We start from the raw sequence: 5129 nt of genomic DNA on the forward strand, positions 1-5129 counted from the left end.
AGGATGAACATGTTCAATGCCTTGAAATCTGAGGGAACACACATCATGACCCACTGTGTTGAAATGTCTGGCCACTGAGGACTTTATATCCCTATTTCTAATGTTACTTTTGTGCTCCGATATACGGGTCTTAAGTTTTATCTTTCTATTCTACTGTTCTGGTACTTCTATTAAAATGCTGTGTTCCACCTTGTATTCTCCGTGTCTGTAGGTCTGATTGTGTGCTTTCCTGACCAATGTGCTACTTGAACTTTGTTGTATCTCTTACACAATATGATCTATAACTGCTAATCGTTGGATACGGTTGTTTCCTTTTTTTTTGTACCCGTCTACGTTCGGCGGTTTATGAAAAATTATATATTTATTTGTAATTGAATGTATTTCCACTTTTGACTGTATTTAACCGTCATCAGTGATGTCATAAATTGTGACATCATCAGTGATGTCAGAGGCATTGTGATCATCCATCATGTCATAAGAGGTTGTGATGTCATCAGTGATGTCATAAAAGCAGTTGTGACATAATCAGTGATGTCATAAGAGCAGAATCAAGTCCCAGGGGCAGACACTGAAAGAAGTGTGAGTCTGGCTTCAGTCTTCAGCCATGGACAGCTGTATGTTGCCAGCTTCAGGACAGGTGATCCAGCATCCCTGAAGTATGCCATCAAGGAGCAACCAGGGCGAGGCCGCGACCTGCTTATGCGAGCTGCAGGGCCAGCTCGGCGAGCTGCAAGGCAGGCGAGCTCGCGTAGCGCGCAAGATGCCTAGTGGATTATAATTTTAATTTGAATGGTGAAATTAGATCCTACTTGATATCTTCTTGATATCTTTGAGTTTTGCTATGAGTTGTACCATGTTCATGAGAATCACCCACCTGTGGCATTCTCAATCCTCCCATAGGACATGGATGAAAGGCCAGGGGTCTCTGATTTCCACATGTGGATATTGATGTGTCCAACTGCTGCTATGATGTCACAGCTATCAGAGGTACTGGTTTGGATCTCTGGTGTAACTCCAGCTATAAGGCCCATACCATGTAATGTGTTGTGGCCATCAATGGTTCTGATGTTATGGTCAACATTATCAGCAATGTACTGAATGAAGTGGCCATAAAACAGTGGCCATGAGTGTTCCTTTAACTATTTGCAATAGGTCCGACGACAGACAGTTATAAACGCTTTTAAAAAAGCTTGTTGGAAGGGTATCGAGACAGCACGAAGATGATTTAAGGCCTTGCACAGTTTCCTCTAAAGCCGTTTTCACACATGCGTACAGGAAAATTACCTGTAAATCAATATCGGCCATTTCCCGGAATTTCCCTTCACACCTGAGCGCTCGCATGTGTGAATATAGTCGTCAAATAGCCTGTATGTTGGGGGGCGGCAAAACTCCGATGGTGAAATAAGTTTGCTTGTCACACAATAAATCACACTCGTTTGACTTAAGAGGGCATGTATGTTGTATCCTTCACATTCGCTAACCAGTCTTTGAACTGAAATCTTTGAAGAAGTTGGGATCCGTGTCTGAGAGAAATCGCCTGACTGGTTCGATGTTTATCCTTTCACCTGCGTCGCGTTGAAGCACTTTTTACAGACTGGCTTCGTTTGATGTGTCCGGGCTTGCCTTCGCTGTCAGCAACGTAAGCAAAATACTTCCACATTTCGCTTTGTGCATCTGCTTACAAGCGTTGGGCGGCTTGCAAGACTCGAACAAGCCTTTGCCATTTTCGCTGTCTGTGTCCCTGTCGGCCTGGACTGAAGGACTCTGGCCAGAGAGCGAGCAGAGAGGGGAGGGGGGGCACGCCCACACATGAAGCAGCCATACCGTTCTCATGACAACCTAGAAACTGGTGAAAAGTCCGCGATGACGGGGTCGCGCTTATACCGGAAAACAACTTTCACACTCCAAGGCATTAGACCGCTTTCCGGTCATTTAACGGTAAAAAGCGCATGTGTGAAAACGGCTTAAGATGTCGTGGTCGATAACGCTGAACTGGGACAAATTTATCGAACTAGGGATCTGCGGGTAGGATGATTTTACAGCATTTCTTGGTGTGGAGCCACTAATAGCATGCCTGATATTAATAATTTTGTCCGTAAAAAATGTGAATGTGAATGATTGACGGGTAGGTCAAAACTCGCATCGCAATTTCGTGCCGTATATTCGCATCGCTCTTGACGTGTAAGGACCTTTATTCATGTTTTAATGAGTGTAGTAGGCTAGGATGGTGAATGAAACATTACAAAAAATGAGGCTGCATTTATCGCACGCGCACTGATTGGATGCCGGAGGCCACCGTAGCTACTGCCAACGTGCTACGACCACCGAGCAAGAGGGACATCATGGCGAAAGAATCAAGCCTTCAACAGTTTTTCATGAAAGCGAGCAGCAGCAGGTCTAATAATGACAATGATGTTGATGAAAATGTGTCTGAAACTGAAGATGATTCTGAGGAGCAGGAGGATGAAGATTTCAAAGAGTGTTGAGTCGTTGTTTTTTTCAAAGAGTTTGTTTTGCCCTAATGCGTGGCCTGAGTCTATTGTCGGGAGTCAGACCCAGGTTCCAATCCGACCTGCATGTCATCCCCCCTCTCTCTCCCCACCCTTCCTGTCTGCCTACTGTCCTATAGAAAAGGTGAAATGCCCCCCCCCCCCCACCTGTGTGCATACAGGTATTGTTCAGGGTTGCTCACTCTTAATAGAGAGCGAAAGTGAACGTCACTTCCTGCCTTTCTCTGTGTACCAGAGTGTGAAAAAAGATGAATGGTGGTGGAACGGAGACAGACGTTACTTTTTTTTTTATTAATCCCGTTTGAATAGAGAGCCAACGTGAATGTCATTTCCTGCTTCAGCATTCGTGCCAGAGATTTTCATCCGCCATTTATTTTCCCATAGACATTTCAGAAAATGCTTATAAAAATAGTTTTACTTGTTCAAACCAAACGATTCAGCTATATTTAGAATCAGGAGAGACCACAGAACATTTCGCTCGGACCAAAATGTAAAAATAAAGAAATAAAGAAATTAAAGAATGAAAGAAAATATGTTTTCGATGTTTTAAGTTTTGGTCCGAATTAAATGTTCTATGGTCCCTCCGGATTCTAAATATAGCTGAATCACATAGTTTGACCAAGTAAAACTATTTTTATAAGCATTTTACAAAAAGTCTATGGAAAATAAAATGGCAGACGAAATCCCTTGGTACACATGCCAAAGCAGGAAGTGACGTTCACTTTGGCTCTCTAATTGTGCCACGGGGTACACATGTCTACAATTTGTCAAAAGAGAACTATGCATGTCAAAGTCGCAGTTTGTCCTGAAACTGAAACGTGAGGTTTAGTTTTGTCAATAGACTACATCTCTCGTGTCGCACAATATACATCACACCATCAACGACAATGGACCTGCGGGAGAGCCGCCACTTATGGTTGTGTGTAGTCTTTATGATTTATAACTTAAGCTTTAACTTAAGTTTTATCACAGACGACGACTTTCTTAACATGCACAGTTATCTTTTAGATTGAGAAACGTGTGTACCCAGTGGCACAATTCAAACGGGATCAAAAAACAATGTGTCTCCATTCACCACCATTCATCTTTTTTCAGATGCTGGTACAGAGAGAAAGGCAGGAAGTGACGTTCACTTTGGCTCTCTATAAAACTAGCCAAGTGGGGTTTTTTTAAACAGTAGAGGCCAGTGCACGGTTGCACTAAAATGTTTCTTCTCCATAAAAGCTGATACTAACTCGTGTGTGAGCAGCTACAACACCAACTGTTTTTCTAAGAGACCTTGCTAGAACCTGGTGTTTGGCCCCAGCCATTCTCCCGCCTGATGTCCGGGTCTCCGGGAAACTGCACACCGGTGTAGCTTTTGCACCCGGGAACACAACACTTTCCACCCATGACTATCCTTAACCTGTCCCTGGCCACTAAACTCTTAACAAACGAACAAAGAAAGACACAAACACACAACCTAGGGCCTAGAGTACGTCGGATAGCCTAGGTCCTAGGCTATCCGACGTACTCTAAAACTAAACCTATACTGCTGTTAGACTGAAACCCCTTTTATTTTATTAGACTGGCCAAAAATCCCACTAATATTCACAAACTAGTGGCATTTTCTTCAGTGTAAAAGTTTCCAAGCCGGGCCGTTTAGCCGATAGAGCGACCCTGCAAGTGAGGTGGGTTTTTACGCGGCGGCTCTGCTCCGGCTGGCCATATCAATCTTGGCGGTGGTCCAACACGTGAATTTCCGACCCTGCTTCTCGTCCTCCTGAGTTACCGCCCCTTTTCCAGCGTGAGTCAGTGAGATTCAGTGATTCCCACAGCCTGAAATTCAACTTCCTTAACGGTTAATTATTTTACATTGACAGAATATGCAGAGAAAAAAAGCATCTCTCATGCACGAGTGCACCCCACAGCCCAGGCGCAGACAGCGTCAAGTCAGCCAGAATGTAAGTAGGTCGTCCGCTTTAGCTCTTTCAAAAATAAAACCCTTGTTAACGTTAAAACATTTTGGGCCCTATCTTCGTACAGGCGATATCGCCTATTTACGCTTGCGCACCTGTTTGCGCTTGCCTTAAATCAGGCAAGATAACAGTCCGCCTTGCACATTTGTCCAGGTGTTATGCAGAGTTTTGCACCCGCGCCCAGCAGCAAAAAAAAGCATCCCCACCTCACGGGAGCATGAGTGTAATGATTTATACAGAAACATAACTGTTTAAAAATTATATATTTGTTTGGGTAGACGTGACCTCCCTGTTTTTAAGTTAAAACAGCCCCAAAATCTCATGAGGATGCAATATTCGCGGGGGAGCATAATTTATCACAACAACGGGCACAAGCGCAGATTAGAGGCGTGTCAAATCATTTATGCACGGTGCAAAGTGGATTTGGGCGGTGTTAACCACCAGAATTATTCACAGGTGTGGCCTGGTAATGCCGGGGTGTTACATCAATCAGATTCCCGTCTTGCAGTCTCTGTAATACAATTTGCGTGAGGCATGCTGTAATTCTCCCCATGCATAATTTGGATAGGTGTAGGCCTATTGACTGTATATAGTATCCCTATCTCATAACGACACCATCACATCATATACCTGTCAAAAACATCTGAGTTTTGATGCAATT

Source organism: Poromitra crassiceps (genome assembly GCF_964638095.1).
Source record: "Poromitra crassiceps genome assembly, chromosome: 4".
NCBI lineage: Eukaryota > Metazoa > Chordata > Actinopteri > Beryciformes > Melamphaidae > Poromitra > Poromitra crassiceps.